Raw genomic sequence first — 13620 nt, forward strand, 5'->3', positions numbered from 1 at the left:
ACCTTACTCTGCTGTATGCAATACTCAAAACCCTCAAAACCAACCTCCGGACAGGACCGGGCAGGGGTTTCCGCCGACCGACCGGGCAGCCGTTTCCGCCAACCCTCCTTTCTGTAGGCCTGACTAGAAGTATAACCGAAGGGAATATATTGTGTTCATATGCCAAAGAACTGTGGATGCTGGTTGTTCATTGCTGCACCCCTCCCCCTGTTTGGTGTCTCTAGCGTATGCTGTTCCGAGATGGCGTTATGGGACATGAAAGTTGCCGCAGGCCTCAAAAGCCACCCACCTTCTGAATAGGGTTAAATGTAATTCAAAATGCTCTTTCTGTGGTGAAGACGAACAAACACTTATTTTGGAATTATCATATTGTAACAACACACTGGAAACCGTTTAAACTTGGTATAATACTGCAACAGGACACTATTTGCATATCAATAATCATTGAATGTATTACTGGGGGATTTAGGGAGTGAAAGTCCTGTCACATCAACGTCTAATGTTGTTATCTTGTTAGGAAAACATTTCATCTATAGAAATCGTGAGGCAAAATGTCTATCAATAAGTTTATTACTTTCATTTAGTTACTTCACAGCATGGAATAAAGTATAGCCACACGCTATACACATGATTATTGCCAGCACAACTACATTCTACATGTTTCCCTGTATGTATGTCTTTGTCATCCTCACACTCAGGGTTGACAATCACGGCAAAGTCTATGATATCAACCCTGACAAATCAGCCACAGTATTCGGTTATTAGGGGTGCCTTGCTTATGAATATTAATGAGCTTACCCTTATATGGGCAGTCAGCCGTTGACGATCGGGCGTCGGCATGGTGAGCAAACAAAGCCATGGTAATACGTAACATGATTGGCTGATAGCTTCCTAGCGGCCATTGCGGGACAGCTTTAGCCTGTTCAAAGCTCTCTCATCGCCTGTTCTCTGATTGGCTGGCAGCTGGTTTGTGGCGACAATCATAATACCTGGGGGTAGGGCCTGGGATAGCAGGGCCCAATAGGCTTAGTCAGCTAGCCATTGGGACCGTGCGTAGGAGGATGGTCTTTGTTTGGTATATGAATAAAGGTTTTAAAAAAACAATGACAAAAACAATGACAAAAACAGGCCAACGAACTCAGTTCGGTCATGCTGGACAGGAACATGTGCGTGGAGACACTTGTGTCACCTCTCCGAGGATGAACTGAACTGTAAACACTTGGTACAAATCGGACTATAAACTCCAGTCGACTTCGCTCTTGTTATTTTCTTGGCTCGGTAAGCCCCTAAACGCCTGCCAATATAGTTTCATATCGGCGAATCCCGTCCCATTGATTTTATTTCCGGTGCTTTTTTTTCGAACCGACCCAAAGAGAAACAAGATACGGGTTTGTACCGGCACTTCTCCTAATTGTTGAAATATCATAATCATGTAATAATATTATAGAAATGATATGTGTGTTTGATCTTCTTCAACCTTAGATTGATACACTGGCCACTTAGATTCATACTGAAGGCAACTTTTTTGGCCAAACTTTGTCTTTATTCGCGCGCTCGCATCAGCTTCGGCGTTCCATGGATGGCATCCATATAATCAAATCAACGTGGCCTTACGTGCATCGAGTTTTTTTAAAGAGCGGTACTTCGAAAAACCCCTAAGTAACCTTCGGTGGGCTGTACACGTCATCATCCAGCCACCACCGAATACCCTCCCCCGACAAAAGGTACACAAGCGCTGCCATAAAATAGTGCAGCCAAAAATGGAAAGTGCAATTGATATGTGGTTTCATTTGCTGCTTTTGTTTGCTCTAGACTATTAGTTTTTTTTTTGGTATTTTTTGACAAGTAAACTGAATGTAAGTCTTTCATTTAAAGTTCAGCAGTATTCCAGATGTTTACGCGCACTGATATAAAAGAACTGCTTCTGTTTTGTGCGGAATCCACTCAGTGCAGGGCGGCCATTGTGAGGTGAGGGTGGACTACAAATTTTGTCTTCTTATTTTACTTAAGTGTGCCTCAGAAATCTTTCTAATTGTCATCTTATAGTATAGCTGTTTCAGTGGTCAGTTAGTACATTCCAAATTGAAACTGAAAAAAAAAATATTACCGGCTAGGAAAACTGGTTTTTGGTGAGGGACTCATTGCGCCCTTTTTTGGGGAGCATTTTTTTCTGGCGTTGAAAACTCAGGGAAATGATAAAATTTGTCTGAAAAACGCGACGATGCCGGCGTATTTTAAACACACAACCTCGTTTTGTTTTTTTATCCAGAGTTTGAGGACGATGTTTCTGTTATGTTTTTGTGTGTGAGGTCCGTTTTTGTTACCGAGTTCTGTAGCTACAGAACAAAGGACCGGGGTGGCGTGGTCAGGTCATACGGGTTCTTTGTATAATATAAATTTCACTGAATTTCACTGGGTTATGTAAACAGTCTTGATCAGTGAAAGTTCTTGACGTGGCATTTTAATTTAAAACAGTTAAAGTGCTACCCAATTTGTAATGTCCTCAGCTTGATTTTGAGATGCACTGTGCGTTATGCAGGTTAATTAAACTCGATGTTGTAATGGGAACTACGCTAGTTTGTACTCTGTAGAATTAAAACGGGTAGAGTGAGGGTATGTATGATGTATGTGCATATATCATGCTCAGTCACAATTGTTTCAGAGAAAATGAGTATAGCGTTTTAAGCTTATATTTATTCATAGTCTCGTATGCTGATGTTAAATGTGCAATAATATGAACATTTCTGTCCCACAGGTCAACCCAGAGGTGTACAAGATGCCACAAGTCTAGTGATCTTTGAAGTGTTCAGCTTCAAGTGTCGAATCATCTTATACCTACTGCAGGATGCGGAGAAAAAACAACCAGCCCCTTGATGGGAACTACAGTAGCTGTTGCAATGTTATCGTCCATACACATCCAAATATAAACAGGTGACAGAGCAAAACTATTGGCAATGGCAGGACATCCAGCTTATTCGGGTTCTGTTAGTTAGGTCTTAAAGTATTGCAGCTGCCAAGCCTCTTGGAAACCCAGACTTCGGGGACTGTGCCTCTGGCTCAGTAGGGGCTTGTTCAGCTAAGTTAGATGGGTTTGCTGGATGTCAAGGCCACAAATAATGTTAAGTTCCTTTTGCTCTTGTTCCTGATGGTACTTTGCCTCAGCCCGACCTAGAGATGATCCCGGTAAACTACTGCCAATATTGTTGTTCTCCGCTTGTTTTCTTCCTCGTACGCCTCGCTGGCAGTAGCCACTTTTTCTGCATTGTAGTCTGATCAGGGTCTGGGATATAAAGTAAATATGGGTTAAACAGTAGTAACACCAACCCTGTCCTAACATCTGGAGTGGTGATTCTGCCTTTAATGTTCCAGAAGCCTATTTCCAGAGAACACTTCATTTATGTATTCACTGAATTTAAAACAAGAGGTATATAAAACTGAAGCATGCGCAATTTTGGCATATACTGATACCCCGAACAGTCCTCTGTGGGAGAGATCAAATCTGATGCTTCCCTTAGAAACTTGTACTTCATAGAAGGCACCCGCAACTTCTGAAATTGGTAAAAAAAAAACGGAATGGATATTTCGGGATGCCATTTCTGCGTAACGGGTCTCCTCGGTATTCCAGACCTTCCCTTAAAGTTGAGATTTCCCCACCCTAGTTGGGTCTGTACATACTCATTTCAGGGTATGCAGCGCAGCGCTGATCCTGACCTCTGTTCATCCATGTTCAACAGCCTGAAAAATTAACATGCAATTTTGAAAAGTATATTTTTGAATGTTTGTAGCATTGTGTTCTGACTTTTTTCTTTTCCTATTAAATAATCATTGTAAAATAACATTGTTACACAAGAATGAGATTTTGTTAAAGTTGGGTACCAAAGTTTCAAGCAACATACGTGGTACAACAGCATGTTTCGTTTGTTGGCCTCCTCTTCCTCTATTCTTGCAATGTCTTGTCTTTGTTTGTCATGGTTTGAAATACCCACTCGAACTTGTCTCTCAGTTTCTCGTATGTCGCGAACCTGACTTGTTCCAGATACGACAAGAATGTTTCAACGAGAGTGGCCGGATCCCCCTCTGAGATGAAGCACTTCGGTTCCGCGAATCCTGGAACGTTTAAATAGTCGCAGACGCTAAGGAGCTCGTGAACGGCCTCCCATGTCATTTTCGGTGTTTGTTGACCCGAGGTCGGTTTTAATAAGCATTCTATATCATACATTGGCCTGTATGGATAGTAACGATTTTTCTCTTGTATCAGGATTCCTTCGTCTTGTAACTTTTCGAAGATTGTACGCTTTACGCCCCACCTGGATACACGTATTTTGTAGTTCCGGTGCATGGTCCCTCTTGCCTGTTGATACCCGTGATGTGTGAACTTCTGACCAAACTTGCAATAGGACCAGGAATTTGCGTATTTTTTAAAGTCGGTGACGTAGCTTAAGTGTTCTTCATACAAATTTAGATACATGGCATCTCCGTGTATCGCCAAGGGGCGCCTGATCAGTTCTGCAAATGTACTTTGATCTTCATCGTCTTGGTGTAGGCGGTACACGTGTACATTGATGCCAAAGAGTTATTCCATATCGCGAAGTTCATTCAGCGTCACCCCTTTGAACTCATCCCGTGTCTTCCCGACATGCCTTAGGTACCTCTCGAGCAGGGATTTGGCGGTCTTATCCAGGCTTAGTTTTTCCCCTCCTTTGTGCAGGGCGAGACAACAAAAGAAGCACAAGTTTAGGTGCCGTGAGGTCCCGTTAGCGCCTATCGGGTGTGCTATCAACTTGCTGACGTAGAATGTTGCGTTTGTAACATTGCGCACTACAAAATTAGAGTTGGGTCTCTGCTGTTTCGCGTGTTCCAGAAAAACGTATTCCAACGTTCCAACGTATTCGCGTTCAATCCCGTTTTCATTTTCCACTAACATTGGCTTCTCTAGAAAATTGTGATTGTTCCTGCTTGAGTAGAAATATCTCAATTCTCCCGTTTATAAATTCATGGCCATCAAGACACCCATCGTCTCCTCGTTAAGGATGAAGACCAGTAGAAGCCTCACATCCCTTGCGACTCTTTTGGAGGCTCCACTGTGGCGAGGCTGGCTTTATCTGTGTAGCCTGCCTCTGCAGAGAGGGCCGCACTGAAGGTGTACAGATGGTCCTTCAGAACGCTGGGAAGGTAAAATTTAGCATCATTATGCAATATGCCAATCCTCTTGGCCAGGGTGTTCTGGCAGGTCACAGTACACCTACTCCATGTGTGTCCTGACGCTGCTGTTGGACGGCTGCTCCCGTCCTGTCGGAGTTGTTGAAGCGCCAGGCGGTTGTGGCCCCCGAGCAACTTTTTTCGTAGGCGCCCTGTACGCCAGCAGTGGAATGTGTCCCCGAGACTTTGTCGGCTTCCTCTGCGAACTTCCTCGATCTCTTCTCGACTCATAACCATCTTCTTAATGGTTCGGCCTAACCAGCAGAAAAACATACCCAATCCAGCACAGCCAACCCCATGCGCAGGCCATAGTTGAGGTCTCCGAAAAAGATCCTTTTATCCACATACTGTAGACAGGAGCTATTGAAGGATTCGACGTACAGGGTGTCCACTAAACTGCTCGTCTGCCGCACCACAACATGTGAACTGAGTATGTTTCTGTTGCAATATACATAGTAATACAGGTACAAGAAAAACATAGGTAGTCCCAACCTGCTTGTAAAGTGATGGCCTACTAGCAGTCTAAGAGGGGTTTATGGAGCTCCAAGAAGTCCTCAAGGCAGGTGTGCTTTTCCACCCTGCAGGTTTCACACATGGGCTTAATCTTGGTCTTCGTTAGTGGCTTCTGATCAGTGGCATTCTTTTCTCCAATGACCCTGTCGTTCTCTCCAGTTTGCGCTGCCCCTTTGGCGAGTATTTATCTTTAATAGTGTGGTTTTCTGGAACCGTTAAGTCGTGACTGGCACAGTGGAAATACGATGCTCTGGCTGCAACCCTATGCAAATTGGCTGCGCAACCATTCTCGACTCCTGTCATATTTCCATCACCATTTAATTAAAGCACTGGGCTCTGCAGTTGCCTGGGTTGAGATTTAGTATGGTTAGATCTATATGTATGGTGCCACTGAGCGTTTTCCCAGTGATTTTGTTGCATTGTGCAAACGCCAAGCAAGAGCAATCGCTCTAAAGGTTTCTGACATCTGTCACTTAATCCGCCATGATCTCGTTGAGAAGGCCAAAGGGTTGGTTGGAAATGTTACTTCTTGATACACTCCAGTAGTTGGTTCTGTGATGTTATATGTATGTCGCGTTATACTTGTTGTATGTCGCAGTCATGCGGGCCTCAGGAATAATACAGCTCGTAACTGGAAATGTGCATCTGAGCCAACCTCCCTCCCCTAGAACTAGGTACTCCGGTGTGCTGAAAGTACCACTGAGTGGACCCTTACTACTTGAAATAAACCTTGAGTTCCTTAATTGTTCAATATTCGACTAACCTGCCCCCACATAGCACTGTGATTCAAATGGCTGACTTGATGCAGATGCTCGGGCAAGACCGTCTTATTCTGGTATACTTTTATCGTCTTAGCTAGGAGTCTTGGAGCCACTGATTGTCTTTCTCAAAGTTGTCAATTGCACTAGTCAGGTGCTGTTATTGACGTGTCCTGTTCTGATCAGTAGAAAGGGCTGTAACAACACTGACTCGTTTATCATACTCTGATTGCAAGAGACGAACCCGTAGAATGTATCTACCTGTATGCCCAGAATTGTCTTCAAACCTTCATCAATGCGTTTATACGCTGTGTTTAGTTGGCTTTTGATGTACCCAGAATCAATCAAAAAGCAAGATATCATACACTCAAGGCGTTTTGTTGTTGGCATGGCTGTTTTCTTCGTACTTGTAGACGGACGAACAGCTTCCATTAAACCGTGCGCCCTCTTCAACTTGACCAAAAATGAAAAAGAACACATGTATTTTTCATATTCCACTTAAGCAGTATGGAACCTTTTGCATGTTGCTGTTTTATTTAAGCAGCCAGTACCGTCTTACGAAACTGCGAATGGTACAACCCCCCACTCCCCACCCCTCCTCCGCAAACCATCAATATGGCAGGTCACGCTCTTAAACCAAAAATTACGGTCTATAGCTCGAGCAGAAGCCGTTGAGGATCGATATTATATTCCAACATTTGAATAGTGCTTGTGTTACAGCGAATATATGGTTTTGTTTTTATAGATGTGATTTTTAACATTGCCATGTGGCTTTCTGCTTACCTGACACGGTTGACCAGCAAATCTGTATTGTACAAAAACACAGGGTAGCTCTTCCCCTGAGCCATATTTGGCCCTTACAGCAACCTTTTTCAGTGTTGGTTCAGATTGACAGGAATAGGATATCAATCTTAAAGTTAAGCCTTCCTTTTTTGGGATAGGATTTGCGTTTGCCACATACCCATTCCCAGTCACACATGGCATCTACATGTGCATCTTCAGATTTTACATTTTACGTTTTTAGATATGTCTATCAAAAAAGAGCTATTACAAGAAATCTGTCACTGGTGTCTTTGTGCTGTGCATCTTCCTTTCTGGTGAAAGCAGAATGTCCAGACGTTCGTTGTTTTTACAGCTGTTGTCCTTCCGTGAAAGATCGCATTGTTTCCCATGTGGCATGACTGTTGAGACTGAAAAGTCAACAAAAACAAAATGGTGTTAAAACATGCCTTTTGCTTTTATGAAATATTTGTGTAATTATGTATTTCTAGTTTTCTCCCAGGCATCATTGTGCAATTTGCAAAATCATTTCTCTGCAACATGTAACAATTGACATTTGCACTTCATGTATGTAATTCACACCTTACATCAGAACTTATAGCTTACATAACACAGGTTCCTGGATAGTTCCAGACATTGAGTGACTTCTCTCCCTTCTTCGATACTACATCGTTGTTTCTGTCTCCTCACTTGTCTATTAGCATCAGCAAATCCACGGCATCTAAGGTTCACACAGTATATTAGAGTATCCTTTCTAATAAATCTAAACTAGCCTTCTCATCTGTGATACTGCAGACAATGGTACACTAGTACTTATTCACCAAGAAACCTGTCTCAAGTTTGTTGATAATGTCATCCTTTATCCCTGTCAGTGTACCCCGACTGGGCTGCCGCACCTTCTACTTTCCATTGTGTCGAAAATGCAGCATAGAGTTTGGCAATCTTGTTGTATTTCTGGTAGTGTTTCAATAGATCATGTTGAATACACCCTGCGACATACCTCAGCACCTGCTCTTCAGCATCAGTCAGACTCAAAGCCTTGCCTGTATTACTACTAGTAAATACTACACGTGCCATCCACACGGTGTTTCTACTCTAAGAGGCCCTCAACACCTTTTTTGTTACAAACGTGCAGTAAAGGGCATGGAATCTGATCGGGTGGGGGGGCGGTTGGCATGGAATCTAGTCAAGGCTAGATTTACTTCTCGGATTCTGGGATAAGCATAGGACTCACGAGCTTGACTCAGGAAAACTGCAGTTTTCCAGCATGGCGCGGTTGCTGCCGTCCTCCTCGCTGTTACATGCTTCAGGAAAGTGGCATCGTCTTCCTGACTCATGCACTTGAGGTCACGATGCCGTGCGATGGACTCAGCATTCTGCTAACAGAAACATATCATGAACATTTAAACCTTCGTATATGACTTCACCTTAAAATAGTCAGTTTGAAATAGAATATGCTGTTTATCAGGGAAAATAACCTTCATCATTTGTACACATAGTTGTCTCTGGCAAATTTGGTTCAATGTTAGAAAGATAATTAAGCAACACTATCTATCTGTATATATTCGGTGTTGCATTATTAGATATGGGGGTAGAAGATTAACGTGGCTCAGGACTGGTTATAATTTTGGACAGGTGACATTACAACTCAACTTCAAGATCATATAAGACTTCAACATCATCAGAATTCATGTTATAACAATGACCTTAATCAAATGCATCAGTTGTTATGGAGCATTGAAGGCATGCAATATACTCACTGGTCTTCTCTTTTGGGTAGAGGAGGCTGCTTCTGACATCCGCTGTTGATAAAACAAGTTTCTTTGTTTCACACAGTCAGTTGTCGAGTATTGTACATAAAATGTGTTAGCCACATAGTAACTTTTTAATTCTGCACTTGATCCCATAGCTTTGGATACTTGAAAACATACTCTGCGATATGGGTTTCTTCTTTTCTATCCTTAAACATTTGAATAGTGCTTGGGTTACAGCGGAAATATGTTTTTGTTAATATAAAAGTATTTTTATCATTGCCATGTGGCTTTCTGCTTACCTGACAAGTTCACCATCAAATCTGTATTGTATAAAAACATCGAGTAGCTCTTCCCCTGAGCTACCCGCCAAACCTCTTGGATGCCCTCAACCTTGATTTGAGCACGTCGAGCATTCCCATTGCTGCCAGGTAGTTTGACCTACACAGTGGGAAATACAGTTAATGTGGAAGAGAGACATTTGAAGTAAGAAATTTTAAAATATATGGGGAATTGAAAGTTTCTACATTGTCATTCAAAACAACTCACCATCTCTGAACCCGTGAGTTTCTTCAATTCGACCTTTCTGTCTGAAAGCCAATGGGGAACTTTTGCTCCTGTGTTTTCCAGCAAGGCTTTTAACCTAGGCCCCGGTAGACTGTTAATGTGGACTTCGCCGGTGTTCTTGATGTCGTTGATGATGCTTGGGATTTTGTCGTGCTCTCTTCAGTTCTTTTGCTACGTGAGAAAAAGATTATACCAGTTTGCACACTAATATATTTTTTCTATATGTATTGTGTAATGTTACAAAATGATTTTGCTTAATTTGCTCATTGAGCTGTTGCACAAAATCAATGTAATGTCAGCAATACATTTGAATTTTCTATATATACCTATATTCTATACTCGACCTATATCTTTTTAGCTTGTAGCTTTAGTTGCTGCTTTGTTTTGTTTTAGCTGAGTTAATTTGTCAGTAAGCAAACACTGTCTGACCTGTCAGACTCTTCCATTTGTATGCACTCGCGCCTTCTGCTGTACCTTCCTCAGGTAGACGCTGGTAAGGCCAACATCCCACATGGCTTTCTCTATCTTGGAGCACAGTTCTGGTCAATGACCCATACAATCTGCTAAAATAAGAAAGAAAAACAATTTGATGTCACATAGTCACAGTGAAAGAACATGGCTACTACTGATTTTATCTATTCAATGAACATGAAACTGGAAAAGTAGATAAACTATTTCTTGTATTAATTCATACATGAGGTGCAACGATCTCAACAACATACCTGATAAGTTTTCCACCTATCCTGAGATTCCTGGAAAATAAAGGTTTTTGAAGAAAGCTTTATTGAACATAAATGATGATGCTTGCATTGCATTTTGGAAATACATACAAAGTGTATTTCAACACAAGTCACATCTACAGGTACATACATGTGCGTGGTATCGGTGAGAATGTTGTCCCATGTGATCTTCATAACGGGCAGGTGATTGTGGCCCTTTTTGTCTCCCATTTCCCTGTTGAACTGCGCCGCTTTCTCATGGGTCCGAAGAGGGAATTCTGCCAGGAGTAATCTCCACAACTTGCTAAAAAAACACCTACAGGATGCATTTATCAAAGGTCTGTCTTCATCTGTCTTAAAAAAGACTAATTTGAAGATTTAAATAAATCAGATAAGAACTAGCCTTGTCGTCTTTGTCGCTAGCGCGACGCAGGATGGTGCTTAAGGATAAGGCGTACTGCCTGATCGACTAGCCGGGCAGTTGCTGCCTGCCATAGAAGGCTTGGATTAGTGCTCAGAACGGGGCCTTGTCGGCATACACCTCTTCCAGGTGCGTGAACACGATGGTCACGTCGTCCTTGTCTGCGTCACTAAGTAGTTGAATGTGCGTTTTCGTCTCCCCGACGCACGCGGCCTACTATAAAAAGCCCTGCTGTCTAGTAGGGGTCCCCCATACTGAAAGAGAGCGTTTACACTCGAGTTCAAACTGGTCTACCGACAAGTCTTCTGGTTAAGAGGGGAAGCCGGAGAATTGTGGCAGCTTTCTGTCTGTCGCCAGGACGACGTTCTGCTTGTCGTCCTCGGGCATTTTGGTAGTGACTAAGCTAAACAAATTGTTTACCGACTACACTGAACAACACTGAACAAACCAAAGTATACATTGACACAGGTCCTGGGGGATATGTGCTAGTGGAACTGTCTCTGCCATGATGAAGTTTCAGGACCACAGTAATACTCGGAGTCAGGTTCACATGGTATGCTCACTCAATTTATTCAATTTATCAAGTTATTTATAATATATAAACTCCTTCAGACTTTTTCTTGCTGAAATGTAGATATTCATCTTAACATATTAGCGAATTATAGTCACCTGCCCTGAATATTCATTTGAAATGAATTAACATCAGTCTATTTTAATGTTCACCTCTTATAATGTCTTTCTTCAACACTAGAAAATACACAAGATTAGAAAATACACAAGATGACAGTAGAAAATTGAAACAGAAGAATCCATGTATTTCATTATGATGTATACAATATATAATGTTAATTGTTGTATAGTTGTATTCATTATTTGACTTGTATGAAAAATTATTGTTGCAGGTACATTAATCAACAATAACACATTTACTTACACCATATATTTCTGATAATGCTCCTAATACACCATTCAGACAGATCGTCACCACTTTTTGTAGTATTGTTTATCCCTGACAATTTGACTACAGTACTGTACTCATTAAGTCATGGATAGCTAAGTTATGGGATGCCCCAAGACTTGGCGCACATGTTCAAGTTGTTCATCGGTAACTTGTTCGTCAACAATGAAAGTTCTGTTGTCAGGGAATGATGGATGTCTCCGCCTAAGACAATAGAGGTCACGATGATAGTACCTGTTACCAGGTCCTGCAATCTCTTTTGTACTTCTTCCAAAATTACACTCCCACTGACGTATGAGGATAACCATGGGTGGTTATACAATATCAAACTCCTTTCTACAGCCTGCACAGGTTTTGACTCTAAAATCCGTGCATCGGACCCATTCCCATTCAACATTACTAGCCAGCCATGGCTTCGGACTCTCACAGAGGGTATATTCTGTGTTTTGCGTCTTGTCACAACTGCTGTATCTCTTGTAGGAGAGATATTTCTTCTTTCTCTGTTTTTTCCCCGGATTGGAAGCTTATCCAGTTAACAACTGTTTTACTCTTGAATTTATTCCTTATCTTTATAATATAGTTTACACAGCTATTCAGCACTTTTCATTTAAAAACTTTGCGAAATAACACACTGCAGCAAGGTCAGTCGCCCACGTCAGGCAGGTCAGGGCTTTGTGGTAAGCCCATGTATCACGATAAAAACTCGTCAACTAGTAAGTCATCGTACTTCATACGATCTGCCGAATGAAAATTGAATACAAAAATGACCCAGGAAAAGAGCTGCTTACCCTCTGTCTTTTTTTACGCTTAACCGAGCGTGTACTTGCGTGTAGTTCCATGTAGATCATGGTAGTAACAAAACCAAATTGATCGTCAGGTTGCTGTCGTGTTTGTATTCGAAAACATATGTGTAGGTGGCCTTAATGCTGGACACATGTATCTTCATTAGGTCCGTTGATGCCATGTCCTGAAATAACAAATGACTCTTGTTACTAGATGAAGAATTACAACAAATGCTGACAGAACGTAATAGTGACAGAAGTGCAGTCATTGACATAAAAAGGGACCTGTGAAAATCACCTTTGACTTGGCTACAACAAAGTGTGGGAGATACGTCTTTGCTTGACCCATCCCTGTAACAGAAACGCATGCATCTCATTATGCTACACATAGCATTAATCTGCCGAACGCATGTATCATAGGCAGCCTTTTATACGTTTTGTACATGCGGGTACATTGGATAAAGATCTGGGTGCACATATAAATGAAACAGTGAGTCAGTAATTTTGTCAGGTACACGTGTATATATAGCATTATTATGAAATACATGTGTAAAATCGCACAAAGTCAGCGAACATTGCCAAAGTCACCTCGGGATTAGTCGGGATAGCTGCAGGTGGGACTGTGCCTCTGATTGAAATATTGCCCTGTGGGTTAATGCTCATAGCTGCAGATTGCAGGGTGGGTGGTATACAGTATATAGGAGATAGACAGAAGGATGCCATCAACATGTTATGAGAATCGGAATGAGCAAATTACTCATTGTAACTTTTGATGTTTTGATGAAACCTCAGAGCTTGGATTAGGCACTTTGTTCATCTTTCATACAGAATTCTACAGCAAAATCATGATGAAATTATTGTAGTAGTTCTGTACCTGGCCTTGATGTCCCAGGCAAAGTGTGGGAACTGCTGCATAATGCTCCCGTATGCCAGTATCATCTCCTCCCCAATGCCCTGCCAGGCGATACTCTATAAATTGGAGAACCAGATCTAGATTAATACTATGCGTGGAGTTTGCAAGAAGTTATATATACACCAATATTCCAAAAAAGGTAATTTACATACAATGCACACACGTAAATGTAGCCTCTCTGATGTCTGTTTATTTAATGAAAATGATATGAACGCATAAGATAAGGCAAGCATAAAACAACAACATATATATAGCCTAA

The 13620-nt window shown here is 41.8% G+C and overlaps 1 long non-coding RNA gene across 1 annotated transcript; it reads left to right on the top strand.

Moving 5' to 3' along the window:
- The first annotated feature begins 1731 nt into the window (after positions 1–1731).
- Positions 1732–12079, top strand: LOC118417281. The gene is made up of 2 exons (XR_004831348.1): positions 1732–1968; positions 2756–12079. It is a non-coding gene; the product is annotated as an uncharacterized LOC118417281 (long non-coding RNA).
- Positions 12080–13620: the final 1541 nt, after the last annotated feature.

This window comes from Branchiostoma floridae, chromosome 6 (genome assembly GCF_000003815.2).
Source record: "Branchiostoma floridae strain S238N-H82 chromosome 6, Bfl_VNyyK, whole genome shotgun sequence".
NCBI classification, from domain to species: domain Eukaryota; kingdom Metazoa; phylum Chordata; class Leptocardii; order Amphioxiformes; family Branchiostomatidae; genus Branchiostoma; species Branchiostoma floridae.